This window comes from Melozone crissalis, unplaced genomic scaffold (genome assembly GCF_028551555.1).
Source record: "Melozone crissalis strain CALT ecotype California unplaced genomic scaffold, PUWL_Pcris_2 ptg000042l_1, whole genome shotgun sequence".
Classification (NCBI taxonomy): domain Eukaryota; kingdom Metazoa; phylum Chordata; class Aves; order Passeriformes; family Passerellidae; genus Melozone; species Melozone crissalis.
This window is the reverse complement of record NW_026535820.1, coordinates 3493884-3506973: the sequence shown is the minus strand read 5'-3', so window position 1 is coordinate 3506973 and position 13090 is coordinate 3493884. Positions and strand designations below refer to the sequence as shown.

Here is a 13090-nt window from a genome sequence, read left to right as displayed (position 1 = left end):
TTGCACAGCAAAATTCCTTCAAGGGAGAAGGAGTGTGCTACTGCCCACACAAATATTATACCTGAATTTCTGTTTGTAGGTCAAAGAGCACTTTATGACAAATGTATCAAAGTAAACCGCCAAAGAAGAGTTTTCTACTTTCCTATTCTGACAAACAAAAAGGCAGAACATAAAGCAAATGAGGACAAAAATAAAATGAAAGGTACACTACAAGGGTCATCAGCAAAAAACCCCGCCATACACTAATTATGCCTCAAGAGTAGCAGAATTTAGAATCAACCTCTTTCTTTGCCATTTCTGCCTTCTTACAAAAACCTTCTTCAAACAAACTCTGCACAAGTTCTTTCAGTCACAGACAGGATACCACTACAGTAACAGACTATTTAAGGGCACCACTAACAAAGAAGTGTTCTTATATAAAATATACACACGGAAGATAAGCCTACATTATTTCCTCAGGAATGTCCAAAAAGCACACAAGCTCTGTGGATCACAAACTCAGGGCTTTGAGTGGGTCCTTGTTGACAGAAAAAACCCATCTTGTCTTGGAACAAAATATTAAGTAAGCTACTAGATCTTTTGGCAGTTCAGAGAGACACCAAACAGAAGCCACAGTCTCAGCAGCACACGGGGGCTGCAGCCCCAGCCCACAGTGGGGAGACCTTTTCCCCCAGGGAGCAGTAAACAGGAAACATTGCCCACTCATCTCCTGTCTTTTACCCGCTGGGCACCAGTGCATGAGTACTCTACCACCATTTTCTTTCTTTACAACTAAGGTGGCGGCTCACTTTTATTCCCCTGCTGTTCTCCCTATTTTTTGCATCCTGCCTCCTGGTCCCTGTGGCCTCCAATACAGCTGCTCAAGGAGTCTGTACACAAGTCATGTGGCTCCTGACCATTACAGTAGTGTCCACAAACGCCCACTGGAAAAGACAAGCTTTGCTGATTTTCATTTTTCTATTCACAAAACGCTTAACAATAATATTGTCTGAAAACAAAGACAATGCATTATAGCTTCACAGTAGAAGCACTACCTTCAAAACACAAAAACATGACTAACAAGACCTCTCTTCCCAAAAGAACCTCTTGAATTATACAGCAACTAGTGACAGGCTCATGCATTTGAATAGATGTATTATCTAGTATATTTCTGGTACATTTCTCTAACTAAACTAGACTGTCAGTGAAGAAAAGAAGTGATGAACGTGAAGTTATGGACAACAAAATGATCTGCTAGTCCTTTGCCTTCCCTTCTCAAGCCCATTCTGGAGGCTGAAGAAGAAGCAAGTCAACTACCACCTATGCCTGTGCAAATTTACACCCAACCCACAAGAATCAGGAGCTTCTTGGGAAGACCCTCAGAACTCAAGGGAACTACTCTTGCAAGAAGCCAGGTCTCACAGTGGTATAACTCTGTTAACAGTGGTGCACCAAGGCCCACATGAAGGGCAGATCATTGCCTCAAATAATACACAAATTATCAACATTACCTACAATATAAAAATGGAATGCACCACAGCCACACCTGCCATTTTCCAACACCACCATCCAATCCTCCATCCCACAAAGAGTAAAAGAAAACTGCTTTAAAGGTCAAAAAACCTCAACTAAAAACAACTGATATGGAACAGAACAACACACTGTCTTCTGACTTCAGAACACTTTACATCTTTATTTTCCATTTGTGCAGAGTCACTTCTTTCCCTTCTGGTCTCCACTCCGGGTCCCCAAGGTGTGTTTACCTCTGTGGTCCACAAAAACGCCATTGTGAACAAAACACACAACATCACTGCTACAAACTACAGTTAAACTGAAAGGGAGTGGGAACTGCCACTTTCAGACACACTTGGAAGAGATCATCCACAGCATGCAAGCCTAGTGAGCATGAACTTGGTGAGCTTAGAGAGGCTTTTTCTCATCTACATTCAGTCTTCAGGTTCCATCATTCCTAAACTAAGAAGAAAAGGAGCCACAAATGATCTCACCATCATGCAGTTATCACTAGCTTCACACAGAACTGTAGCAAAAAATACTTTGAGGCCTCATGAAAAATTCAGTATCTTTGTTTCAAAGTAACACTTAAAAAAAATCCAGCAAAACAAGCAAAAGTATGTTTGCACTGCAAATGCCAACAAAAATTGGCAAGCAATTAAAATAAAAAACCCTTTAAACTATGCTATTGGAGCTACATTTTATAGCCTGTAAAGTATCAGCAAGTTCATTTTTTTTTTTTGCACCCCAGATAATAGCAACAACTCTTCTGGACTCATTTAAAGAAAATAGTACATTTCTAGCTGTAAATTTTAATTTTGGAAAAAATACAAAGATTTAGACTGGAAGAAGAGCTTTCCTCCTTGAGAATTTAATTGAAAACTGGAATTTATTTATTTCTATACACTCAATACTCCTCCACAAAGAATCTATTTCAGAAAATTGATAGAACAGGATGAGGACATTGTTCATGTATCTGCAGACCAAGGTATAAAACTGACAGAGACTAGCAAGTGAAATTAGTTGACAATCATCACATGTATTCTCAGAATATAGAAGTACTTGGTCAGCAAGCCCTGACAATAATTTTGAAAGAGTAAAGAGAAAGGGCTGAAAAGCTACTTTGTGAACTCAAAGCATGGTGTATGCAGAATTAAGAAAAATAATCTCCACTGTAGCCTAGATGATACTTGAACTCTCAGATTCACAAGTATTAAAACTTAGGACCATGGGTTTTCATAGGGTTTGGGCTGCTTTGGGTTTTTTGGTTTTTTTATTAATTTCTAATAGCACTGAACAGACATATGATGAACCTGTAAGGTCATAAAAATATGTGTAATAAAAGTGTCAGCATACACTCTCAAATTTATTCATAGACTTTCCTCTCTTCTCAAGAAGTTTTATTTTTAAATGCAGTTTAGTATCTCCTACATAATCCATGAGGTACAAATAGGTGACAAACTGCATTGTTTTTAATTGGAGTGATTTTCTTCAAAATCCATGGGCCAGGCTCATTAGAGATCAATACTGACAGCAATGAAAAACTCAATCTGTTCACACACAGATGAATTACAGCATAGGCAGAGTAAGAGTAAAATTCTATAATAATTCTGACTTAACAAGCACAATGTTCTTTCACTTTCCATGCCCATTCTTCAGTCCCAGGCTTCTCCACTGAGGCAGCCAATAAAGCAGCCAATTGTGATATGCCCACTATAAATCCTACCCAAGAGCAACAATATGTCTTACATAGCTCACTAAAAAAGCATCAAAATAGCAACTCTCAGTCAACACTACAGCAGATATATGTTCTCACTATGTTCCCTCATAGAAGCTCATGTGATCCATACTACCTAAGATTTATGGACAAATCAACACATTCGGTAGATATTTTAATTAATTTGTCACCTATACTCTCTGCCCTTTCATTAATCCAATATAGATTTCCATGTAATGAGGACTATTCCAGCAAAATACAAGTTCTCCTTTCCAAACAGAAAATAACTTCTTGAAGTTTATAAACAAAGAGAAAAATGTAAATAGGATTTACTGGGGACACCACATCTTAGTTGCAAAAAACAAATGCACATTCCAAAGAAGCACCTTAATATCTAAGTAATGGGAGCACACTCGCAGAAAGAGTGAGATTTACTATCAGTTGTAACTGCTAAAATGAGAGCAAAGGAAAAATAATATCTGTCAGTAACTGTATTAATGGGAGATTGTTATGGAAGCCATTTAAGGAAATGCAAGACTTGGAACAGCATAATGATGAAGCTGCAGGAGAAAAAAAATGTGCATATTGTTAATATGCTGCGGTATAGCTTCAGACACTTAAATTAATGAACTAATTTCAAACTTCAAGATGTCAAGCGCTTTGATGACGATACATTTTCCATAGGAATTGTTTCCATTATATATCCATAAAACTCTTAAATAAAATTTCCATTAGTCTTTCATTTGAATAACGTGCAATTTCCACAGAAAAAGATTGAAAAATCATAAACAGTTACAAAACACAGTGCAGCAAATCTACCACATTCAAGATCTATTTTTCAAACTATTCATCAACTCAAAATAATTGTATAAAATCAGCAAAAGCATTCCAGATGCTCAGGAGAGGAAAGGCTCTTCTAGGTAATAGGTAAATTCAGGACTGAATGAAAGAAAATTAATTTCTTCCACTCATTTTTCCATCGTATAAATGCTATTTCTGAATATTCACAACACTGACAAAATTGCTTTGTCTTAAAACTGTCTAAAAAAATACCCTGGGTTTTTTGTCTTTTTTTTTTTTTTCTAATTCTGTATCCTAAATTGATTAAACTATACAACCTGTCATTTTTCATGTCAGATTTCTACTTGGTATGTTTTGAAAAGCCTGAGCTACTGAATCATTAAAATAGGGAGTGTTTGCATAATGTAAATACTGCTGACAAACTACTAACTGTAGAACTGGTAAGATGCCTTTGTAATATGTAACCACTGATGTAATATTAGAAATTATTCTTACTACTCTAAGTTATCATTTCAGCAATACATATGACTGTTTAAAATGCTATTCCAACACAGAGCAGGAGTCCTGGAAACTGTATTTTATTCCCTGAAATCATAAAATATTATCAAAATATTATCTATAATAAATACATGAAATATATGTTATCTAAGCTCCATTATCCTGACGGGTAAAAGCCAAAGAATACTTCTGTAAGGTTTAAATTCCCAAGAGAAGAAGAGCTCAGATCCTGTCTGCAAGCACACAATGGAATCACAGCTGACGATGCACATCTTTTTCTGGATGTCTCCATATGCTCAGGAGGGTTTTTCCCCTCCTCTCCCTCCCTGTTTCTCCCTCTCCGCCTCCTTTGCTCCGAGCATTACATTGAAGAATTTGTCATTATCTGCTGCCAGAAGTATAAGAATGTTTTAACAACTAACAAAAATAAAGCAGTGCAGTGAACTTCACCTCATTTAAAAATAAAAATAGGGGATCCTGCCAGAGTAGCTGTCTATAACTAAGTTAACTAACAGTAGAAAATGGGTGGATGAATGAATGCTGTTATATGCCTTCTATAAAGTAATTATCAACGTTACTCTGTTCTTAGTTTAAAATGCTGTGTCACACAGCAGAGTATATACAGTAACAACACATTTAACCTCTGACCTCTAAAGCCAAACATGGACATAAATGAATATTGAGCATTTTAATGCCTATCAGAATACTGAAGAAATGTGTGCAATTTGTTAAATATACTTACTTGCATGCAATGTGCATTGTTTAGAGAGGCGAGCCACAGCAAATGTACAAAGAACTGAGCATGGCAAGAACAGTTTTAGTTCAGTGTTCCCTTTCTCCAATGCACAATCTATTAGTGCTCAGCAGACAAAGAGAGTTACGTTTACATTTAAATTTGGTAGCAGCCTTTGGTTAGTCTTTTCTTTCAGATGAACTGACAGCATCCTCAAGGCTTAGACCTCTTAAGCCTCTGCAATTCTGGTGTCAGGTGCTAGAGAAACTCCAGCTGAGCACAGAAGCCCAGATTTTGCCAATGAGACGGTGACATCAGCAACAAAGGCAAGGAGCAGAAGACAGTGGGCATTGTAGCAGCAGCTGGCTCGCTCACTGACTTTGTTCTTGCTGCTGCAAAATCTGGGCTCCCTGCAGATGGGCTAGCTCTTACTGGTTTTTTGGGGGATGGAGGGAAAAGTTGGGAATGCCAACTCTACAGACAGTTTACATGCCTCTTTCCACAGAGCCTTTCAGCATTCTAATGAGCAAGCTACACACCCTAAATTATTATAGAAACATAAACATTGTTCTTAAGTAATTAATTTTTACTTCAGAGTCTCAGTTTAATGCAATACACTACACTATATGTGAATAAATCCCTTGTATTTTCTAATGTTTCCACCTGAAACAATCTTTATTTTCTCTCTCAAATAACAATTCCAGTTTAAAAACTTAAACTGGTTCCAAAAGTACCATTCTTGACGGCAATAAAGTATTCAAATGTCTTGAGTTTCAAATTTAGCACTGACACCACCAGGACACACAATGAGGAATTTACACACTTAGTAAAGAAGTGCCTTCAGACATTGCAGAGATACTGAAGAACCACATCAGACATGGATTCTCTCCCTAGTAAAGACCACAAGCCTGAGAAAATACAAAGTTGAGAAATCTTCAGGTTTTATGTGAAATAAAAGAGTACAGTGACTAAAAAGATGAGGTGATTGCAGCACGTTTGACATGCATCTATTGCATAATGCCCACGGAGATAAAAACATGTTAAAAATAATGCAATTCTTCAAAATAATGTGTGATGTTGAAAAAAGATGAATCTTTCTTCTTAAAGTTGTACTCAATATTCTTGAAGGTTGAGTCCATGACAAAGTATTTTCTTCAAGATTGTAGATAACCAAGATTTCCTATGAACATTAAGCTTCTCACACTTACGGATTAACCTTTTGGGGGCAATATACAACTTTCCTTATCTCCTATGACACAACAGAGCCAACTTCTATGTCCAGTCCCCTAAAGAGCTGTTACCACAAATGCATCACTGTCCATATGTGCTTGCATACACGTCTGTACATGGAAATATGTGCAAACCTGGTATATCCTATCTGTAACACCACTGGTGACGTAAACAAACAAGTCTTCTGGAAAAAAGTGGGAGGCACCAAGTACCTACACCAAGTGCGATAAAACAACCAGTTTCCATCCACACTAAGCTGTGTTTAAGCAAACAAGATCTCTGCTTTGGGGTGTAATAGTTTCGGTATGACATTAAAAATTATATACAACATGGGCATTTCTCAGAGAGCATCCAACACAGTGAACTGGCAGCTCCCTCCCTTTGGGCGATGCTAGAGGATTCCCCCGTGAGAGGAGCCCACCAGGCGGCCCAACACTGCCACTGGGATATATGGAGCCAGGAAATTAACTGACTAGGGTTGTTTTTATAGTTCAGTACATAAAAAAGCCAAAGGGATAAAACCCAAATGACTGCCTTCACCCACAACGGCAGAACAAAAACGAAAAAAAAAATGCTTTAAGTACAAAGACTAGCAGTCTTAAATTCTTAAAATGCTTACTTGTTTACAGTGGCAATGGAGTTCTACTGTAACTGCCATAGGCAGGCACTATATGCTTAGCTCAAATTATACTTAAACATTATGGGTTGAGTTCTAAAGCCTATTCACCTGCTTCTTACTACTCTGAAAAAACAACAACAAAAAAAGAAATATAAAAACACGACAACAATTGATTATTATCGAACAAGCAGGCTGTTCTCCTTTCACAAGGAGACTCGCCAAGCTAAATTACAAGTATATTTATAGTGTCCCACATACACACATTTCAGGATGAAGTATACAGGCTAACTCAAACTAAGTATATATCATGATACACAGATATCACGACTTCCCAGTGACTACCAGCAACCTCCTTGCCTTTTTTTTTTTTTTTTTTTTTTTTTGTTTCCCTCCCCCCCACCTTTTTCTGCCAGGCTCTCGGGCAGATTTCACACAAACTACACGGCCTGAATGCCCCTCTCCGGCAAGAGCTGAGTGCGGTGCATGAGCGGGAGGGAACGCTCAGGCCCGAGCGGCGCCGAAGGAGCGAGGGGCAGCGAGGCAGGCGAGGGACACGGCTCCGGTTACGCCTGGGCCCGCAGCCTCGGAGCCGCGCGGTGCCCGCGGCGGCGCACACACCGCCCCCCGCGGAGCAGGGGAGGGGCCGCGCACCCGCCCTCCACGGAGGCGGCGGCACCTCCGCACCCCTCCCCCGCCTCACGCGTGGGGCTCCGCTCGCCGCGGAGGGCCCGCCTGCAGCCGCCGCCCGCTGCGGGGAAGCGGCAGGGAGCGGAGCGGCACCCGCCCAGGGACCCCGGCCCCGCGCCCGGCCGGCTGCTCTGCTCTTCCCCCTCCTCCTGCCGCCGCTCCCCGCCCCGCGCACACACGCAGACACACGGCACTGCGGCGGCCGGGCCCCCACCCCTCCCCGGGCCGCGGGGAGGCGGCGGCCGGGCGCCCCGGGCTGCGCTCGCACGCAGCTGCGACGCCTCGCCGCCCGCCCCCGCGGCTCGGCTCGGCCCGGCCCGGCGCTGCGCGGCGCGCACGGGCAGGCACAACCCCCGCGCAGAAAGTTAGAGAAGTTGCCCGCTTCGCCCCCTCCTTCCCCTCGCGTCCCCTGAGAGCGCGGAGCGGCGGCGAGGCGCCCTGCGCAGAGGGAAGGGGAGAGGGCGCCGGGCGGCGCGGTCGGTCCCTGCCCGGCACGGAAAGGGGGGCGCCCGGCTCGGCCCCGCGGACGGAGCGCGGAGCGGCCCGCGCCGCTGCGCACCGAGTCGTTGTCAGCCGGGGAAGGGGAGGCGGCGTCGCTCTGCTCCCCAAATCACCCCTTTTGTCATCGGGGAGAGACCCTCCCTCAAGTTTCGCTATCGCTACGTGGTGGGGGTGAGGGGGAACGTCCTGAACAGTCCCTTCCAAATCGCACCCCGCTGGCCCATCTTCCCGCAGCCCGGCCAGGGCAGTCCGTGACCCCCAGATCAGCCCCTCGCCTTCCCGGTTCCTCGCACTTTCCCCCCCAACCAGGGGCGCGGAGAGGCGGCACCCGACCTCCGCCTGGCCTGGGAGCAGGAAACCGGCCCCCTCGGCCCGGCAGGGTGGGGTGCCCTCTCCCTCCCTCCTTCCCTCGCCCAAACACGGGGACGTCCCGGAGAAGTAACCCCGCGCTCCCACCCCCCACCGCCGGGCGCGGGGGTGCGAGCACGATGCTCCGGCAAGGGGCGGCCCCGCGGTCCCTCCGCTCCCCACGGAGGGGCCGCAGCCCCCGCCCCGCTCCCCCCGCCGCCGGCGCGGGGGAAGCCGCCTCGCCGCGGCCGCGGTGCCGCCCGCCAACGCCGCCCCTCCGCGCACCGGCGCGGCCCCGGGCGTCCCCCCGGCGCTACACGGGGCGGCCGGGCAGGCGCGGGGGGCCCGGGCACACCCCCCGCCGCGCCGGGGCCGTGCGGGAGCCGTTACCGGGGTCAGTGCCGTCTCCCGCCGCTGCCGCCGGCGCTGACCTTCGCTTTGTAAGATGAAGCTGAAGCTGGGGCTGCGGCCGCCATGTTCCTTTTTAATAACTGCCTGCTTGTTTATTTCAATGGAGACCCTCCCACCGTTCGCCCTCCTCCTCCTCCTCCTCCTCCCCTTCTACCCAGAAGAGGGCTGGACGGGGAGGAGGCAGGGGGAGGCACAAGTCACTCCCCCCTGCCCCCGGGCACGGCGGCAGCAGCGGCCGGGCCGCGGGCGGGGGGAGGCCGGGCCGGGCCGGGCGGGCGGCAGCGCGGCGCGCTCCGGGGGCCGCCACCGCCCCTCGCCGCTGCCGCCGGCGGAGCGCGGAGCCGCTCGGCGCCCCGCCCGCAGGGACAATGGCAGCGCCCCGCTCGCCGCCCTGCGCAGGAGCCTCCTCCTCGGCACCCGAGCCGGCGAGAAAGGGGAAGGGAAAAACAAAGTCCTTCGCCCTCGGAGGGAGAGACTTTGGCTGTGGCCCTTCGCCGTCCGTCCTTGGAGGAGCCCCGCTCCCAGGCGGGACCGGAGCAGGCAGCCCTCTTACGGCTTTCAGTGGCCCATATTCACGAAAACAGGGAAGCGAGGAGGGGGGATACAGTCTTACAGTCTTATTTCCTTTCTTTGCCTCCGGGAAAAAAAAAAAAAAAAAAAAAAAAAGACACGCATGCTGAAAATCGTGTCAGCTGTATCTCACTCATGGAAACGAGGGGATTGAGATGCAGGCTTTCCCTAGATTGGAGGAGTGAATACATGAGTTAAAATTTGTTAAGGGCGGGAGGGCGATTGTTAAACATTGCCCTTTAGTTCAAGAAGCAATCCGTGATGCAGAAATCCTATCTTACGAGAAAAGCTTTACGTTTTCACACGTTTCGATAACGGCGAGTTGTACTTTACACTGCAACAGTCGTTATTTTTGACGTTTTGTAGCCTGGATGTGCAGCCCCAAGTTGTTCTGTAGCTATCTGCAGATTATATATTGTTCCTGGTGGTATAGCTAACTCTGCTTGCAATTAGGCTCGTCCTATATTTTTTTGATCATAATCCTTGTTTTTCAGATGGTTACATTTTGCCCTACTGTGCTGCATAAAATTTCCCATACTTGTCTGACTTCATTTTTTAAGCTGTTTTCTTTCATTGGGCAAAAATAGTTCAATTGTTTTTCCAAACAAATTAAAGGAAAACTCTTTCCCACTCTCCTCCCCCATGTTAAAGAAAGAAGCCTTTGCAATTAACTAGCTGAAAACTTGCAATATTTTTTTCTTCTACTGAGAGAACTCAGAAATGGGAGGGATGGCCAGCAGAAATCTATTTGAATTTAGTCCCATTAGAGATGGGGATGGAGGGATTGTCGTTCTTACATGCTCAATTGGAGCTTTGATGTGATAGTAACCAAAGATCCAATCCACCTTAATGCTGCTGTTTCAGCTGGAGTACTTTTGACATCATCTTCAGAAGACAACACTGAAGACAACACTGCAGCAGCTGGAGAGGACAACGTTTCTGAATGTCTCTCCCCATCAGTTGTATTTGGCAGAGAAATTACTTAGTCTTCAGGAAGCTCTTCCACCCTGCCCATACACAGCCAGGCAAAAAAGAGATTGAGGATTAATTCTGTCTGTAAAACATACAGAACAGAATATTACCTTGAAATAACACAGCAAGTAAGAGTAGTTGTATTTGAGGGGGAGAAAAATTAAAAAAAAAAAAAAAAAAAAAAAACAAAAAAAAAACCACCCACCCAGCAAAAAAAGAAAAAAGGAGGGGGGTTAAAGAGTCCTGGAGAGACAAAACTTTTCCTCTGACCTCATTTGTCATATCTCTGCAAATCTCTGTAGCAAATAAGCAAACAGTTAGATAGGCAATAATCTCATTTACCTCACAGTTGTGATTCATTCTCTGATGCAAAGTGAAACAGTGGTTCACTGGGGCAGAAGAAAAGAAAGAAAAAAGTATGTCTTTAATTTTGACCATAAACAGTCCAATTTAGAATTGCACAGATAATTTCAATTCCAGTATTTCTTATTTAGGAAAGCTTGTTTTTTTGGGTTTTTTTTCTGACATCTAACTTTCTTAAACATAACCAAAAATCTTTATTAAACTAATACCTAAAGCCACCAGGAAAAGCAAGTAAGATCTTTAACTTGCTGTGGTAGGAGCATAAAAGACAGCTCATATAACATGGAGATTTTAGCCTCAACATTAACAAAAAGCCTTGGCTCCTATGTGGCTGACTTTCCCAGTCAAACTGTATGGGAGAGGAGATTTAACTACATACATATGCTCAGATCCACTGAAATTTGTTACAAGCTTCTAACTCATAAGCAAATACATTTTGTCATCCAAGGCCAAAACCCAAAGCCCTGGTTACAAGTGTCATTGTATGCAAAGACCAGTAATTATGTTATTCCTAACTGCTATTCTTTAAAGGGAAGGGACCATCTTCCAGATGGGAAATAGATTTCATAAACACACTTCAGTACAGGCTTTATTCAGCATTACAGCTTTTCTCTGAAACTTCTCCAGTGTCACCCTTGCTGCATTGTGCTCACTAGAGCTGGGCTTAGTTTTTCAGCAAAAACTTCATCCATTCTAAACAAGAGTAGTACAACTTTCCTGTCATTCTCCTGTATTCACTTTCCTCCCCTTCATTCTTCTGCTTGCTATTTTGTCCACAACATCACTTTATGCATTCATTTGATTATTCACTGTGATTTGCAAACCTTTCCTAGTGTGAAAATTAGGATTGAGAGAAGTTTTTAATTATTTTGAGTTTTCAGAGAAATTTGGTTGAATTTCCTTTCATATAACTTTTTTTCCCCATAAATTAACAGGAAAAAATTCAAAAGCTGAATGCAATCCTGTTTTCCCAGTCAGTACAGTCATATATTGTCAATGTTATTTTTCTTGCCTTTTCTACATGCCATATTTCTTTAAAAATTGGTACACAGAGTAAAACTGGCACTTGCAGGTGTGTTTCTAACTGGTTTTCAAATAAGTAAAGTTATTTTTCCATAAGGTGAAAGGTTATGAACAAATTGTTGGTAGTTTATGAACTTGGTAGGCCATTCAGGTACGGCTGCTGTCTCATAAAGCTCTACCTGCAGCTTATATGCATAAAGAAGAATGGTTTATGTGCACCTGCTGACATCAGGGCTGTATATAACGCAGCTGCTGGTGCACAAAGCCTTTTTCATGAGCAGCTGCATTTACTCTGTAGAATCACTTTGCCCACCTTTATGGGGAATTGAATCCCCACTTATTCATTAACCTTCCCAAGAGGATTTAAATATGGTCTTTATGAAACCAATAAGATTTTTGTTGACACAGTATATACCTAACTCAAACCCACAAAAAAAAAAAAAAATATATTGAAACTGTGTGAAAATACTCCACTATCTTAACCTTCTTCAGGATTCAGGGGACCTGTTGAAGTCTTCTGGTTGCAACCTCATCTCAAAGTAGGGCCAATTTTAAAGTTATGCTAGGTTTTCCAGGGTCATTACCAGATGATTTTTACTGTCTCTACAGCCTCTTTGTACTACCCATTCCACAGTTTGAACACATTTGTGAGTTGTTTTGGGTTTTTTTCCATGATGTCTAATTGGTCTGTTCCAGTTAATGCCTGTTACTTCCCACAATGAAAAGGCTACAGTGGACTTCCTAGAAGGCTCCATCTTCTCTATATCTGCCCATTAAGAAGTTGAGGAGAATATTAAAATTTACACCAGCCTTTTCTTCTTCAGACGAATGGCCTGACCTTCTCAGTCTGTTCTTGTACATCGTGTGCTGCAGCACCCTCACCATCATGGTGGCTCTCTTCTGGATTTTCTTTTTTATGTCTGCATCTTTCCCACACTGGGTAGCTCAAAACTGCACCCAATTTTCCAGATGTGCTCTCACTCCGTGGATGGGAATAGTCACTTTTCTCAACCTGCTGGCCATTCTTTTCCTATGGTAGCCCAGGATGTTCTTGACCTTCTTTGTTGCAAGGTCACAGCTGACTTACTTGTTGCTCACCAGGACTTCCAAATTTCTTTTTGAAAAT

General features: G+C 43.9%; 1 protein-coding gene across 3 annotated transcripts in view; it reads right to left on the bottom strand.

Annotated features, from left to right (window-relative positions):
• The window catches only part of NCOA2 (nuclear receptor coactivator 2), a 189056-nt gene extending 179829 nt beyond the window's left edge, over nucleotides 1-9227 (bottom strand). The window contains exon 1 of one of the 3 annotated variants that reach the window (XM_054284633.1): nucleotides 9016-9227. The gene's annotated coding sequence lies outside the window, so the exon portion shown is untranslated. Of the gene's footprint in view, nucleotides 1-61; nucleotides 81-9015 lie in introns of those variants that run through there. The other 2 variants (XM_054284634.1, XM_054284635.1) reach the window with 2 other exon arrangements.
• Nucleotides 9228-13090: the final 3863 nt, after the last annotated feature.